We start from the raw sequence: 18166 nt of genomic DNA on the forward strand, positions 1-18166 counted from the left end.
CATTTCTCAGTCAAGTAGCTCTTTAGTTGGCCTCACAAGGACTGAGCGCACCCCCCTTGGCGACAGCACTCGGGAGACCCGGACAGTGGCCCATCCGAGTGCGTGGCAAGCCCTAAAGCGCTTAATTTCGGTGATCCGACAGGAACCAGTGTTACACTACTGCGGCAAGGCCATTCGCGTATGAGAACTACACACTGGAAACTTAAATACACGAATGAGTGACCAGAGGCTTGCAAGTGCACCGCGTACAGATGCGTTGTCGGGGAAATGATTCCCACTCCCCAGGGCAGTGAATGCGAGCACGTAGTCGCTGAATGCCATCATTGTCTGACGTAATACCCCCCCCCCCCCCCGCCCCGTCCGGCCTCCACCCCGCCCCCCGGCCTCTCCCCTCCCTCCCCAACACCAACAGAGCCCGTTTTTGTTTTAACTTACAACTAAATATACAGAAAAATACACGTCGTCTGAAAAAAAAAAAATGTTCCAGATGAAAAGTTAATACACTCACGGAAATAAAATGCAACATCAGGAAATAATTAATACAGAGTAATGAAAATTCGGAAATGCATTTGTCTATATAGCAAATTTAAATAATTAACGTTGCAGCTTCACAGGTTAATGTAACCACGAGAAAAGCCGCTGCAGATGTGAAGCGGTGGTACATTAACAGCTAATATAATCGCCAGAATGATGAAAGCATGCAAACATACATGCATTGCTTGATGCGGGCCGGCCGCGGTGGCCGAGCGGTTCTAGGCGCTTCAGTCCGGAACCGTGCGACTGCTACGGTCGTAGGTTCGATTCCTGCCTCGGGCATGGATGTGTGTGATGTCCTTAGGTTAGTTAGGTTTAAGTAGTTCTAAGTTCTAGGCGACTGATGACCTCAGATGTTAAGTCCCATAGTGCTCAGAGCCATTGCTTGATGCAATAATTTACCAACAGCCGTATGTATTGTAGAAATTTATTTTATGAACTTCTTATATGCTACCATTTTCGGCATTACATTGATGCCATCTTCAGGCCTCACACGTCATAGTCGTAAAATCCCTATACACGGAAGGAGCCATTTAACTGGATCAGTGAATCAAATCGCTATGCAACAGCGAGATGCCAAATTTGCATCTGTTGGCCAAAATTGCAACTAATTGTTTTCCGGCTTAAATCTGTTACACATAAATGCATTAGAATATCTACCAATTTTCGATGCCAAACGATAATTACAACCTTCACTGGACATCCATTAGCAGCCGCAACTAAATTACAACCACCCGGAACTACACAACATATTAGTTAGGAGGCTGAAGGGAAAAAATGCACATCTACAGGAATTTAATACAATGCGCTAGTTCTTCAGGATCTGCAACGAGGAATTGCAAGTTTCTGGGGCTACTGGACCAGGTTTATTGTTACTTGCACGTCTGCACGTTATGATACGCCGAAATCGTTGTATCCGTGTTTCAGCCGTTGGAGGTCAATGAATTTCTTGTTGCACAGGGGAAGAAGAAACGAAAAATTGACAGTTCGCAATCGCCGATAGACACCTGTCACTGGATCAGACCAGATTGCGGTTGGTTGCCTGCAACCGATACCGCTTCTCTCTACCGACCTACTAAGCGACTCCTCGACCTCCGGGAATGATCATATTTCTACCACGCGAGCAGTTCATCGAACCCAGTGTATTCTGAGGCGGAGGCAGCTTTCGAAACCGAATCGCGTCCTCTCACGTCGTTTGGGAAGCCACAAGAGTTGAAGCTGGGGAGCTAGCGTCTCGAAAAGGCCAGGGTCAAACTCCGACGGATGTGTCAACTGCCGACGAGGCCGAGCAGAGACGAACAGCCTCTAATTGCCGATGTCTCTCCGTGTTTGCTCTGCTGGAATTGGATCAATAAGCTGCAATTGGAGTTCATAATCTCGGTGACGCTACGGCAAAACAGGGACGATACTGCGATGTGACCTACAAACATGACATCTCTGTCGGGTAAAGCTGTATTTACTCTTACTTGCTGATATTCGTCACTGGGTATCATTATGAGACGACGTGCGCTGTAAACTATATGATTACGATTTTTTGCTTATGTTCATTTCTTTTTACTTTTCATTCCTCCTAAGATGTCAGTGATTCTTCTCGAGTTCAAATGTTCCTTGTAATTTACTTCGTGTCTTGTATTATTAAAAATGTACGGTGGTCTTCGTATATTTAAGACGGTGAAACACGAAAGGAAGTTTAACGTGAGGCATCATATGCTGAAAAGAACTTTTACCTTCAAAATTTAACTGATTGTGGGCACAGAGGGAATACTAACAATCAAAGTCTACCTCACCATCTCAGTTACAATGGCAAACCATTCTTAAAAGTCATGAGCTGGAACATAAGGTTTTGTCAGTCGCAAGCACCTGTGAACCTCGGTGACAATTTTGATGATTTTTCCAGAGGAGAAAAATATTTTCTATCCCGCGGCGACGTGGTCATTAGAAATTTAACATATGGGCAATCAGCAAAAAACAGCATCTGATTCACACACAGAAAGATATAAAGAGGTTAAAGCTATAGTATTTAAAAGCAAGGTGTGACGATTCCAACGACATTTACATGAATGAGTCAAGAAGTTTGCCTAAGAATGCACTACGTAAAAAAGTCTGTGTTATATATTTTGCATTGCAGAATGTACTCGTAATTTTGTATTGTTTTGGTGTTCACTCTACACTAATTATCTTTATTTGTTAATTTACTAAACTTGTAAGTAGGCTGTTTAGGTTTTTTTGGCTGTTTAGGTTTTTTTATTGGTAACGCCACCTCTGTTTGAAAATCACTGGCTGTGCTGTGTGCAGTCTGTGGCTGCTTTGCATTGTTGTAATACTCGCCATTGTAGTGTTAGGCTGTGAACAGCGCGTAGCGTTGCTCAGTTGGAGGTGAGCCGCCAGCAGTGGTGGATGTAGAGAGAGAGATGGCGGAGTTTTGAAATTTGTCATGAACTGCTATATTTATATATGATGATATCAAGGTAAATACATTGTTTGTTCTCTATTAATATCTTTCATTTGCTAACTATCCCTATCAGTAGTTAGTCCCTTCCATAGTTTGAATCTTTTATTTAGCTGGCAGTAGTGGCGCTCGCTGTATTGCAGTAGCTTGAGCAGCGAATATTTTTGTGAGGTAAGTGATTTGTGAAAGGTATAGTTTAATGTTTGTCAGGGCCATTCTTTTGTAGGGAATTTTGAAAGTCAGATTGCGTTGCGCTAACAAAATATTGTGTGTCAGTTTAAGCACAGTCATGAATAATTGTTCAAAGGGGACGTTTCAAACTGTAGACTGGTTCGATGCGGCCTACCATCATTCCCTATCTTTTTCCAATCTTTTGAATTTTCGTAACTACTAAACTTTATATTCTGATTTGCGTTTTCCATTCTGTCTGCTCCTAATATGTTTCCCCTCCACTGCTCCTTCCAGGGCCGGTTCACAAGCCTGCCCCTTTTCTGGTACGAGTCCTCCATAAATTATTCCATGTGTTCTTTTTTCATACTTCTTCATTTCGTATTGTCCACGTAATTTTTAACATTTTTCGGTACAACCACATGTCAAGAGGCTCCAGTTTCTTCTTCTCCGAGCTCTAGATGGTCCACATTTTATTACGATTCAACACTGCCCAGCTGTTTTACTCTTCTAGGAACTTCCTCATCGTTCCCACACTACTGTCTGTTATCAGCAGCGCTTTTTTTCCTTTTCTTTTTTCCCAAGGAAGCTTTCTTCGGCTGCGCCAGTCTACTTCGCTTCTGCCATCGTGTGTCATTTTCTTCGAGACATAAGTACTTTTTTCCTTCTTCAAAGGCGTTGCTCCCTACTTTGATGTTCAGCAAATCGTTATTCACATTTCTAATATCCGCCATCATATTCGTCTTTGCTCTGTTTATTCTTAAGCCATATTATCTGTCACGTATATTCTGCGTCCCTCTGGACAGGTCTAGCTCTAAGTCACATTCGGCCTAAGGACAAGCGTTTTTCGAAGCGGCAGGACCTTCTCATGAAATTTCGATCAGAGTTCGAAGATAGCTTGTTGGCGTCCACCAACATGGGATGAAATGATAATCACAATAAAATAGGAGAAATCAGAGCTCGTACAGACAGATTTACGTGCTTGCTTTTCTGGCGCGGTGTTCGAGAGTGTTCGAGAAGTAGCTTAAAGGTAGTTGTGAAACTTACTTGTAAACTGCAGAGTAATCATATAGCTGGAGATGTTGTCTACGAATCTAAGCAGTTGTTTCTCTCACCCTTTTACATTTTTTCCAAATTTGTTTTCACAACCTTCGTTGATTTTTGAACATACAGGTTGAAAAAACAATGGTGATAACCTGCAAACATGCCTTATACAGGGTAAAAAAAAAAACAGAAAATATTACAGGTACTCTAAGACAGGCAATCCAACGGCCTGAGGAGCAGATAAGTTACGTTGGGTTGCCCGCATGAAATACACTCCTGGAAATGGAAAACAGAACACATTGACACCGGTGTGTCAGACCCACCATACTTGCTCCGGACACTGCGAGAGGGCTGTACAAGCAATCATCACACGCACGGCACAGCGGACACACCAGGAACCGCGGTGTTGGCCGTCGAATGGCGCTACCTGCGCAGCATTTGTGCACCGCTGCCGTCAGTGTCAGCCAGTTTGCCGTGGCATACGGAGCTCCATCGCAGTCTTTAACACTGGTAGCATGCCGCGACAGCGTGGACGTGAACCGTATGTGCAGTTGACGGACTTTCAGCGAGGGCGTATAGTGGGCATGCGGGAGGCCGGGTGGACGTACCGCCGAATTGCTCAACACGTGAGGCGTGAGGTCTCCACAGTACATCGATGTTGTCGCCAGTGGTCGGCGGAAGGTGCACGTGCCCGTCGACCTGGGACCGGACCGCAGCGACGCACGGATGCACGCCAAGACCGTAGGATCCTACGCAGTGCCGTAGGGGACCGCACCGCCACTTCCCAGCAAATTAGGGACACTGTTGCTCCTGGGGTATCGGCGAGGACCATTCGCAACCGTCTCCATGAAGCTGGGCTACGGTCCCGCACACCGTTAGGCCGTCTTCCGCTCACGCCCCAACATCGTGCAGCCCGCCTCCAGTGGTGTCGCGGCAGGCGTGAATGGAGGGACGAATGGAGACGTGTCGTCTTCAGCGATGAGAGTCGCTTCTGCCTTGGTGCCAATGATGGTCGTATGCGTGTTTGGCGCCGTGCAGGTGAGCGCCACAATCAGGACTGCATACGACCGAGGCACACAGGGCCAACACCCGGCATCATGGTGTGGGGAGCGATCTCCTACACTGGCCGTACACCACTGGTGATCGTCGAGGGGACACTGAATAGTGCACGGTACATCCAAACCATCATCGAACCCATCGTTCTACCATTCCTAGACCGGCAAGGGAACTTGCTGTTCCAACAGGACAATGCGCGTCCGCATGCATCCCGTGCCACCCAACGTGCTCTAGAAGGTGTAAGTCAACTACCCTGGCCAGCAAGATCTCCGGATCTGTCCCCCATTGAGCATGTTTGGGACTGGATGAAGCGTCGTCTCACGCGGTCTGCACGTCCAGCACGAACGCTGGTCCAACTGAGGCGCCAGGTGGAAATGGCATGGCAAGCCGTTCCACAGGACTACATCCAGCATCTCTACGATCGTCTCCATGGGAGAATAGCAGCTTGCATTGCTGCGAAAGGTGGATATACACTGTACTAGAGCCGACATTGTGCATGCTCTGTTGCCTGTGTCTATGTGCCTGTGGTTCTGTCAGTGTGATCATGTGATGTATCTGACCCCAGGAATGTGTCAATAAAGTTTCCCCTTCCTGGGACAATGAATTCACGGTGTTCTTATTTCAATTTCCAGGAGTGTATTTTCCGGGTCTGTTTATTTCGCCCACCTTGTACTAGTTATAACCAGCCTCTCTCTACCTACCACTTTTGTTTTGTTGATGTTGTGGACCTATCTGCCTGTCTCTGCATTTTACCCTCTGTTGTACATGACGAAATAACGCTCCTCAAAACAGTGCTGGGTTTATAGCTTTACTCCTGGAGCGACCTATATTATACTACAACACTTAGATCACATCCAGAATGAAATTTTTCACTTTACAGCGGAGTGGGCACTTACGTGAAACTTCCTGGTAATTCAAAACTGTGTGCCTGACCGAGACTCGAACTTGGGACTTTTGTCTTTCGCGGGCAAATGCTCTACCGGTGACTCACGACCCGTCCTCGCAGCCTTAATTCTGTTAGTACCTCGTCTCCTGCCTTCCAAACTTCACAGTGGTTGGGCAGTTCAGTAGGTAGAGCCCTTGCTCGCGAAAGGTAAAGCTCCCTAATTCGAGTCTTAGTTCGGCACACAGTTATTAGATCGGTTTATTGCAACTTGAACAAGATGAAATATTTAGCTTTGTTACTGTGGGTGTCCACAGGAATGTCATGAATATTTGTACTAACACAGAACATTGATGTATCACTAGACAATAGTCTCTCTTCGTAAATACAGCTAACTATGAACTTTTATGCAGAGGTCTGACTAATACAATTGTCGCGCTGCTGGGTCCGTAGGCAGACGATGCTATAGCCTTCGGCGATGTTGGTTGACTGGACTGAGAGGCTCTGCGGTCAGACGTAATGAACCAAGCTGATGCGGTGGTGTATGGGAATTATTCTTGGAGTCTCTCATTCGTCGTTTCTTCTGGCACCGCCTATGTTTAGTTGTGGTTTCGTGGCGAGGTACCGACCAAAGCATGGTACGTCGTTCTTCCGACGACACAGCATAAACCTGATGATCGTGAACATAATATTCCTCCTTAGATCGATGCAAACTTTCTCTAGGTCCACAAATCCTTCTTCAGCCTACCTTCCACAACGAAGTTCAATGTCACAATTTTTTCTGCGGTACTTCTTCCCCTCCCTGATATCAAACTGATCGTCTTCCAGTGAGTCTTCAACTTTTCCTCATATTTATTATCTTCGTCAGCTGCGTACAAGCGGAACTTGTCAGACCAACTGCCGATTTAGTCTCAATATTTGGCTTCTCTGCGGATCAAATGGTTCAAATGGCTCTGAGCACTATGGGACTCAACTGCTAAGGTCATTAGTCCCCTAGAACTTAGAACCACTTAAACCTAACTAACCTAAGGACATCACAAACATCCATGCCCGAGGCAGGATTCGAACCTGCGACCGTAGCGGCCTTGCGGTTCCAGATTGCAGCGCCTTTAACCGCACGGCCACTTCGGCCGGCTCTCTGCGGATCGTCGTTTGTCTGAATGTCTGGAAGAATTCTCGAGCACACTGTACCTCTGGTGGGCTACAGAGATAAATTTCGGGGTCTGGAAATTCCGTGAGCAGAGAGGGCCGAGATGCGCTGTATGTGCTGTGTGGGGCTTAGCATGGTGGTATTGGTGTTGGTGGTGGCGGTGGTGGTGGCGGCGGCGGCGCGGGCACACCCCGCCCTAAGCCGCGTCCACTCTGCTAATTGCTGGCCCTACCGGCGGCTTACCGGTACCAGTTCGCCCATCCAACGCCGCCGCCGACTAATCAAGCGCACTCCTAAGCCCGACGCCGGGTGGAGGTGTTTTTCTCGTGTTCCCCACCGTGCGGTTCTCTCTCATCGCGTTCACCGCAGTGCTAAATCCCTAGAGAAGCAGCTACGTCCTGCCTTAAAAGCGAGCTTTACGAACGTCCACAAGTCTTGGAAAATAATCGAAGGTTTATTTCCACGTTCTCGTTTTTTGCAATGAAAGATACCTGGTAATTAAAACTGCGCCGTCGGAAAAAGTTTTCTAAAGTACTTAAATTTGTCGTTTACAGACAAGGACACTTTAGAGCGGACCAATCCTTTTTATGGCCAATGTGGTGGCCTAATCGTTCTGGGCTGACGAGACGAGCGGAGTAGACTCAGAGAAGACCCATTAAATTTCGACCGTACAACCGCAGAGACCCTATTTCTTCTTCTGATATTTTTGCTGTTTACCTTTCGGCCATCTTGTGAATAAGCCGACTAACTGAAGCTACAGAACTCCCACCGTCCTTGTAAACCAGCGGACGGCACCCCAGCAACTGCGGCACGGGTACACAAGCGCCACGGTCGTCGTTCGGTGGCAAAGAACCGTGGAGGTATAAGAACGGGAGTGTACACTGCGAACTACTACAGACGATAAATACCCATTTGCGACGTGCTACGGTCTCTCTCTACGCGCGAGATAGGGACAAACACACTGGTTGCACTGGCTGATCACAATCATTTTAGTTCAAAGTCAGTTATCCAGTAAAACTAGATGGCTCGAGCCCCCACGTGCTTCAGCAGGAGGGGAAAAAAAAATATCACCCAAGCACCTACATAGCATGCATGCTCTTGGGGTTCCGTAAAATGTGGTTGGACTTACTAACTAATTTGGTTACGTTAGGTTCAAATGGCTCTGAGCACTATGGGACTTAACATCTATGGTCATCAGTCCCCTAGAACTTAGAACTACTTAAACCTAACTAACCCAAGGACATCACACAACACCCAGTCATCACGAGGTAGAGAAAATCCCTGACCCCGCCGGGAATCGAACCCGGGAACCCGAGCGCGGGAAGCGAGAACGCTACCGCACGACCACGAGCTGTACTCCGCGTGGCAAACAGTTACTTCGAACATGATGGAGCAACTGCCCGTAGAGCCGGTCGAGCCTTGGAGCACATTTACACGATCTTCGTTCCTGAAAGAGTTGTTAGCAGAGGTCGGTCTGGTCGCAGCCCTCGCTGGCCAAAAATGGCTCTTAACACTACGGGACTTAACATCTGAGGTCATCAGTTCTCTAGACTTAGAACTACTGAAACCTAACTAAGGGCATCACACACAGCCATGCTCGAGGCAGGATTCGAACCTGCGACCGTAGGAGCAGCGTGGTTCCGGACTGAAGCGCCTAGAACCGCTCGGCCACAACGGCCGGCTCCTAGCTAGCCAACTAGGTAAGCTGATCTATCAATGTGCGTTTACTTGTGTGAGGAGTCCTCAAGTCTAAGGTGTTACGCAACAACCATCATAGCCTTCGAGAACTGCTACAAAACGCTTCGGATAAGACTCCAACAATGCCAGCAGTCCAGTTTCAATTAGTCTTCAGCAGCTTGTTGATCAGGGCCAGAAAGTGCCAGGAGATGAATGGTGGTCACTTTCAACTTTGCTATATTAAGGTTAGTACTCTAGTTCCTTTCCTCTGCTTGGTTTCTTTGTAGCCTGTTCTCAGGCCACTTTTATTTGTACCATCCGGTAGTAGCGTACACCCCCCCGCCCCCCCCCCCCCCCTTAGTGATCTAGACTTCATTTCCCTTGTGGAACCCCACTATAGATTCGTCCCACCTTTCAGCTTCCACTTCATTTTCTTAGTGCGCTGTGTGAACTCTCGATGTTCATAAGCTGCTCCTCTCTTGTCCAAGTGTCTCTTTAACCTTCCTATAGGTGGTAGCTTTCTTCTCCCTAGTTATGAATGGCTCTACGCCCTTCCAGCTTTCCTCTACAGATACAGGGTTAGTCGATTGCACTTTCTGTCAATCTCATTTTTTCACTGTCTCATTTTTTAGACTATCTTGCAATTCCTGTCGAACATTTCTGTGTATGTTACATGCTTTATCGTTTCACTGATGTGAGTCCCATCTAAGATACAGAAGACTGGCAGTAACAGAACACAAACAAGGAAAACAAGATCCTTTCTAGTTTGGGTGTCCTTTTTCGGATAGGAGCTTTGGTCTTGAATAATTCAAAGTAAAGTGCGGCGAATTTTCAACAGAATGATGAAGTTATACGTTTGATAAAAGCAGTAAAAGGGGAGTAGACGTGAACGGAACATCTTGTTCTACTACGTCTGAGAATGAACAAGCCTGACAGGAAACGAAGCATCTGGCCAGATAATGACAACCGGCTGAGACGGTCGGGGCAGTGTTGCAGTAGCAGAAGGGACACAGCAGGCCGCAAGACTTCTTGTTGGCCTCTGGTTCTTCCTTTGGTGTTACCTTACCAAAATATTTATGTCTAAAGCCCCTTTTATCTATCTTCTTCCTGCACTGTTATCAAGGATTCTGGAATATCTTTTTTATTTAATAAAGTACATTGGTATCCGGAATTAAAGCAACGGAAATTTTGCGGAATTGCTTTTATTTTGCCACAAAGCAGTATAAACAGTTGATACTAAAGTAGAAACAGTGTAAAGAACACAGAACGTAAACAACTGCAACATGCGTAACAGGAGACAAAACTGGTCTACATTTTTCCAACACAACGGCTTTGCAGATACACATTCCGACAACTGGTGACAGCGCTCATTATGGGGTGTGACCACTTCTGGCAGCAATACAGGCCTGACAACGACGGGACATGCTGTGAATTATGTCATCAACCTCATCTTGGGGCAATAGCGCGCATACTTACTGCAGAGCTGCCCGTAAGTCTTAGAGAGTGGTTGGTGGATTTTCTGACGTGATACAACAACCCCCCCCCCCCGCGAGTGCATCCCAGAGAGGCTCTATGGGATTCAAATCGGGAAAGCGAGAAGGCCACGCCGCCGCGTGTGCAATATCTTCCGTTTCCAAGAAAACACCACCACCCGTTCTCTGTAAGGTCGAGCATTATCGTCCATGACCATGAAGACTGGGCCCACAGCAGCAACAACACATGAGGTCCCAAGATCTCGTCACGGTACCTGACAACAGTTAAACCTTGCCGATTTAACCGTACAGTTTCCTGAAGAGGTGTTCGAGAGACCGCCATAATCCCTGTTAGGAAATCTCTTAGATATTGGTCTCTTTCATCAATGTTTGGGTTACGAAATCGTGTTTCACGTTCTCTCCTAGTGCGAATCAGTCGAGAATCACTCTCCAGACCAAATCGGCACTTATCCGTGAAAAGAACATTGGCCCACTGTTTGACTGTCCAGGTGGCATGTTGACTCTAGACATTCCCTTTGTGAAGACGCATCAGACGTACACATACAGAAGGTCTCCGACAATGGAGGCCATTCTGTCGAAACCTTCTGCACACCGTTTGCTTCGATACAACGCGTCCAGTGGATGCTGCGAGGTCGGATGTCAGTTGCCGTGCAGTACTAATGTGGCACCGTCGTTACCTTACAGCCAAATAACAGTCCACTCTATATTTCTGATGTTAAACGTGGTCGGCTCTGCCCTCGTCTTCGGGATACAGTTTCGGTCTCTATAAACTGTCACCACATCCGAGAAACAACAGATGATCCACAATGAGCTATCGGGCCGTATCAGTTTCCGACAGTCCTACTTCCATTCTTACTATGACCATCCACCGTAGAGAGTTTGGTAGGTGCCCTCTCCGTGGCATACTGTACCGTCTGTGACTGTGTACACAGCGATTGTGAATGTGGGACCATCCGGCAAACACTACCTCGTATTATAGTTGCCCTGACGTCAGCGTTGGCATGGTTGTACGTTGACCAGAATGCCATCTTCCGTGCAGAACATGACCCTACGGACATCTGTTGACAGTTTGTATGATTACATCGTGAATTAGACACAGTATGGGGAAATAGCGGTTTGTTGCTTAAATTTTGGACTCCAGTGTATTTAATACAATTTTTTTGAAGCATGAAACCGCGAAAAATTGAGAGAAAAACATATTTGTATTTATGTAAGTCTGCAGGCTTTCGTGGCCGTTGTCACTAAAGTTAAAATATTCTTGGTTGTTAGGCCGCGGCATCTTTGCTCTAAAATAATCGACGTTTCGACCCCTGTGCTGGGATCTTCTTCAGGATCTTCCGGTGTCTACTACTGCTAAACCACTGTCGGAGACTAGTGTACCGCGCGGGATTAGCCGAGCGGTCTAAGGCGCTGCAGTCATGGACTGTGCGGCTGGTCCCGGCGGAGGTTCGAGTCCTCCCTCGGGCATGTGTGTGTGTGTCTGTCAGGATAATTTAGGTTAAGTAGTGTGGAAGCTTAGGGACTGATGACCTTAGCAGTTAAGTCTCATAAGATTTCAAACAAATTTGAACATTATTTAGACTAGTGTGGCGTTCTCTTATAAAGGGGAGTTTTCCGGCGTTTGTGCTGGAGGAGTAGCAGTATTGGTTAAAATTCTTCTGGCTACCACTGGTATGTATTTGAAGACTTGCTTTGTCTCGAATTGTTTTTCGAAGGTTTGAGTTTTATTGTTGTCATTGCTACGTCTCATGACAGCGTTGTAAGTTTCTGAGCAAGAGATCAAGACCTAACTACACCACAATGCATAGGTGCAACTGCTCATGTAGCCAACGTTCTCTGAGCTGTTCTTCCTATAATCGAATACCTTTTTCAAGTACACAATTGAAGTAGAGCATAGACCATCTAACATCCGTTCAGATCTCGAAAGCTATAGATATCTGCCACAACAAATTAATTTTAGATTATTCCTTTACTGTTGTATGCCGGCCGCTGTGGCCGAGCGGTTCTAGGCGCTTCAGTCCTGAACCCCGCTGCTGCTACGGTCGCAGGTTCGAATCCTGCCTCGGGCATGGATGTGTGTGATGTCCTTAGGTTAGTTAGGTTTAAGTAGTTCCAAGTCTAGGGGACTGATCACCTCAGATGTTAAGTCCCATAGTGCTTAGAGCCATTTGAACCATTTTTACTGTTGTTTGCCGAATTATGTTACTTGTTTTATTATCCACTTCGAATTATTACAGTAGTTGAAATAAAGATCTACTTTCAACACGGACATATCCCTTTTCGAAGGCCACATATACAACACAGGCATACATTTTATTCGTAGTTCCTAATCCTTTTTTTATTCGTTTCTGGCACAGACTATATGAGCATTCGGGAGGACGGCGTTTCAATCCCGCACCCGGCCGTCCTGATTTAGGTTTCCGTGATTTCCCTAAATCACTTCAGGCAAACACGAGGACGGTTTCTCTGACAGGGCACGGCTAACTTCGTTCCCCATCCTTCCCTAATCTGATGGGACCAATGACCTCGCTGTTTGGTCCTCTTCCCGAAATCAACCCAACAAGCCTGGATGAGTAGATGGTTTAACGATGAAACAGAGCTTTCATTGGCCTTGTCTACAAAATATAAAAGACAATGGACTATTTAAAACCAAATTACATGAAGATTAGCGAGAGATTAATTATAAGAGATAATGAGTAATAAATAAGTAGAAAAACCGTGCGGATACTATGAAACACAATTTTTAATATAAAACATCTGGACATATTCGAGGTGCTACCAAAAATTTTTAATTAATTAAAATAAAAAAGTAAAGTTACGTAATTAAGTTTTTGTTTGTTTGCACGTACATGTCGCAATCCTCGTACGCGTTACAACTGCACGGTGTAGCAGTACAGCAGCAGGCAGCTAGTGAAATCAGAACAAAGTGGCCCAGCCCACTTTCATTTTATCAGTGGGCTGCACAACTTCGTTAAGCCTCTTCTAGGGGTGTGATAAGTTTGTTATGTTCCCTAATTTACACCTATTTTACGAAAGCTACCATGGCTCCGCTCATTTCAAAGATAGACGAAATCCAATAGCGTGTCTCTCAAGTTTTTGGGGCCAATGACTTTTTTAGTTGAAGCTCGTAGTTCGTAGGTTTAATGTTATAATGTGTGTCTTACGAACGTATGCTATTTCAAATCACAAGCACAGTAAGGATCTCTCGAAAACGTGTCGGTGTTAGCACAATTTGTTGTAAAAAAATGACGAAAAACGCCGTATTCGTGGCTGAAGCAGTTTCGTATTTGGTTGCTTTCGTATTGCTGTTGTAATGAAAGTATGCCATTTCACGGGAACGCAAAGTTTCAGATTTGGAACGTCCTGGTCCAATGCTACTCAATCACATGTGTTTTTTTTTTTTTTTTTTGTGCCACATGCGTTTAGCTTCCTTTTGTTTGTGAAGAGTCTGCAGTGGGCTGTAATACTTGTTTATTTTTGTATTTAATAATGGCGTTGTATAATTACAGATTTGGGACTACATCACAGTTTTTTCATTCTGTCGTTTCAGGTCAGAAACAACTTTTTGTAGTAAAAGTTTCGTGACCTTGAACTACTATTGTTTCTGTTCACTGTTTGTCAAAATGTGTATGTTCCGTCCCGGAGCTGTACACGGTTGATCTGCGGACGCAGCATGTACGGTTTTCGGCGTTTTTCGAACACGTCTCGTCATAACATGTTACACTGTTCAGTCAGTCTCTTTTGGTGTGTTTACTGTATGTGGTATTACCAACTGACGATTTGTGTTTTTCGTTAGTTTTGTTGAAAGTGACCAACGAGTGATTACATATATACATTTGGTCATTTACTATTTTCCTATTCATTGCAAAGGCTGTTCGTGTGTGTTGTATGTGAAAGTTTCCCTGTAATGATAATTCTCTGTTGAGATTGTTCATCCTAAAAATTTTCGTATCCTGTTCTCTGTTATATGGTTCATGCCCGTGCCTTATTAGGTGTTCAGCGAAGGTAGGATGGCTATTCTCGTAGTTCCAGTTTCCTGTGTGTTCTTGACATTCTAACTGGCACCTACCAGCTCCTTGATATTTGTCTGGTTAGCCCGTTGCCGTTCGTAAATATGATTGACATGTCTTCCTTGTTGTGTATGATATGTGTAATCTTTATTTTTTTCGATATATCGGATGGGTATAATTGAAGTGCAGCCACTCACAGAGGTCCAGTGTGGGTTGTAAGTATCGTGTGGCAGCGAAAGTTGGTATTTTTTCCAATGCGTTGATGTGGATCCGATTTACGCTGGAAAAAATTAGTTCGAATCTTGACCACCATGCAGAAATCTGGTGTTGTGAACTCAAGAAAGACGTGTAGATATGTTTCCATACGTAATGGATCAGGAATGGGACATCACCAGTAAACGTCAAGCAAATAATAATGTTGATTTAATTACACAACTGGCCATTAAAATTGCTACACCAGGAAGAAATGCAGATGATAAACGGCTATTCATTGGACAAATAGATTATACTAGAACTGACATGTGATTACATTTTCACGCAATTTTCGTGCATAGATCCTGAGAAATCAGTACCCAGAAGAACCACCTCTGGCCGTAATAACGGCCTTCATACGCCTGGGCATTGAGTCAAACAGAGCTTCGATGGCGTGTACAGGTACAGCTGCCCATGCAGCTTCAACACGATACCATAGTTCATCAAGAGTAGTCACTGGCGTATTGTGACCAGCCAGTTGCTCGGCCACCATTCACCAGACGTTTTCAGTTGGAGAGAGATCTGGACGATGTGCTGGCCAGGACAGCAGTCGAACATTTCCTGTATTCAAAAAGGCCCGAACAGGACCTGCAACATGTGGTCGTGCATTATCCTGCTGACATGTAGGGTTTTGTAGGGATCGAATGAAGGGTAGAGCCACGGGTCGTAACAAATCTGAAATGTAACGCCCACTGTTCAAAGTGCCGTCAATGCTATTCAAGAGGTGAAGGAGACGTGTAACCAATGGCGCCCCATATCATCACGCCGGGTGATACGCCAGTATGGTGATGACGAATACACGTTTCCAATGTGCGTTCACCGCGATGTCGCCAAACATGGATGCCACCATCATGATGCTATAAACAGAACCTGGATTCATCTGAAAAAATGACGTTTTGCCATTCGTGCACCCAGGTTCGTCTTTGAGTACACCATCGCAGTCGCTCCTGTCTGTGATGCAGCGTCAAGGGTAACCGCAGCCATGGTCTCCGAGCTGATAGTCCATGCTGCTGCAAACGTCGTCGAACTTTTCTTGCAGATGGTTGTTGTCTTGCAAACGTCCCCATCCGTTGACTCAGAGATCGAGAAGTGGCTGCACGATCCGTTACAGCCATGCGGATAAGATGCCTGTCATCTCGACTGCTAGTGATACGAGGCCGTTGGGATCCAGCACGTCGTTACGTATTACCCTTCTGAACCCACCGATTCCATATTCTGCTAACAGTCATTGGATCTCGACCAACGCGAGCAGCAATATCGTGATACGATAAACCGCAATCGCGGTAGGCTACAATCCGAGCTTTATCAAAGTCGGAAACGTGATGGTACGCATTTCTCCTCCTTACACGAGGCATCACAACAACGTTTCACCAGGCATCGCCGGTCAACTGCTGTTTGTGTATGAGAAATCGGTTGGAAACTTTCCTCATGTGAGCACGTTGTAGGTGCCGCCACCGGCGCCAACCTTGTGTGAATGCTGTGAAAAGCTAATCATTTGCATATCACAGCATCTTCTTCCTGTCGGTTAAGTTTAGCGTCTGTAGCACGTCATCTATGTGGTGTAGCAATATTATTGGCCAGTAGTGTATTAACCCCCACTTATGCAATTTGTTCAATACGTCGACTAGATGCTGTTCGGTGGCAGATTTGCACCTGGTGGCCAAAACTGGGACTGAATTCTTTTTAGTGTAAATCGGTTCCACATTAACCTTTAGCATGTATACCAAGCTGCACCGCCAATACTATAAGGTTCAAATGGCTCTGAGCACTATGGGACTTAATAGTTGAGGTCATCAGTCCCCTAGAACTTAGAACTACTTAAACCTAACTAACCTAAGGACATCACACGCATCCATGCCCGAGGCAGGATTCGAACCTGCAGACGGAGCGGTCGCGCGGTTCCAGACTGAAGCGCCTAGAACCGCTCGGCCACACCCGCCGGCTAATTACAGCCCACAGTGGACGTTTGTGTACAGGTGCACTTTAATTATAACTATCTGGTATTTGCTTTCTCGTGCGTTGATTTGTGTTTGCTTGTATGACTACCCGCGGTATAGTCATTTAAGCCTGCTGTAAAGGTGGATAAAGGATTCCAGTATAACGAGTGAGTGTGCTGCAAGCTTCGCCGCTTAAGCACTGTGCCACGACGCTGTCAGTTCCGGCAGGCGCAGCTTCGGACCAAGGGGCGTCGAAGCAGCGTGGGCGGGTGGGAAAAACGGCGTGTTTGTGCTGCCGGCGTGTCCGCTGTTTGCGCTGCGGAAACAAACAGGCGGCGCAAACCGGCGTCCTATCCTCCGCCCACAGCACACAGCTCGCAGCTCAGCCCGGGCCAGCCACTGCGCATGCGCCAGCCCGCCTGGACCCATCACCGAGCAGAGGCGGCAGTTCCGCCGGTCCTCCGGGACGACTGTTTGGCTGTAGCCGCGGTCGCGCCGCCTTCCCAGCGCGCATCCGTCCGCCTACGCAGTCCGCACTGCCATCAGACGGCTGCGGTGTGTCCGTGACGTGGCCGTAGTGCTAGGATTTAACCCGGAACAAGTCCCGCCCATTCACCCCCCTCCACGCCTATCCACAGTGTAAGGCCCTCCCCTATAACAGCCCCCAGTTCCGCAAACTGGAAGCTACATCAAAGTTGTTATCGTCACAGTCCAACAAATGTTACACTGCGATGAGATTCAGGAATGGTAAGAAATCTAAGTTTTCCTGGATAGTAATATGATATGAATGTGCATAATTAAAGAAATAAAAGTTTTTATAGAGAATTGAAAGCATTGCCAGCAATAGAAAATAAAAATAACGTGATATTATTTAACGGCAATAAGAACAAATTTTCATTATATAATTCACTTGAAACTTCCTGGGAGATTAAAACTGTGTGCCCGACCGAGACACGAAATCGGGACCTTTGCCTTTTGTGGGCAAGTGATCTACCATCTCAGCTCCCGAAGCACGACTCACGCCCGGTACTCACAGCTTTACTTCTGCCAGTATCTCGTCTCCTACCTTCCAAACTTTACAGAAGCTCTCCTGCGAACCTTGCAGAACTAGCACTCCTGAAAGAAAGGATACTGCGGAGACATGGCTTAGCCACAGCCTGGGGGATGTTTCCAGAATGAGATTTTCACTCTGCAGCGAAGTGTGCGCTGATATGAAACTTCCTGGCAGATTAAAACTGTGTGCCCGACCGAGACTCGAACTCGGGACCTTTGCCTTACGCGGGCAAGTGCTCTACCAACTGAGCTACCGAAGCACGACTCACGCCCGGTACTCACAGCTGTACTTCTGCCAGTATCTCGTCTCCTACCTTCCAAACTTTACAGAGGCTCTCCTGCGAACCTTGCAGAACTAGCACTCCTGAAAGAAAGGATACTGCGGAGACATGGCTTAGCCACAGCCTGGGGGATGTTTCCAGAATTCACTTATTAGAATACGTTTAAATGAGGGAAACAG

General features: G+C 46.3%; 1 non-coding gene across 1 annotated transcript; it reads right to left on the bottom strand.

Moving 5' to 3' along the window:
* Positions 1 to 17892: 17892 nt before the first annotated feature.
* Trnat-cgu lies at positions 17893 to 17967 on the bottom strand. Its single transcript has one exon. It is a non-coding gene; the product is annotated as a tRNA-Thr (tRNA).
* Positions 17968 to 18166: the final 199 nt, after the last annotated feature.

Source organism: Schistocerca americana, chromosome 2, assembly GCF_021461395.2.
Source record: "Schistocerca americana isolate TAMUIC-IGC-003095 chromosome 2, iqSchAmer2.1, whole genome shotgun sequence".
In the NCBI taxonomy this organism is placed as follows: domain Eukaryota; kingdom Metazoa; phylum Arthropoda; class Insecta; order Orthoptera; family Acrididae; genus Schistocerca; species Schistocerca americana.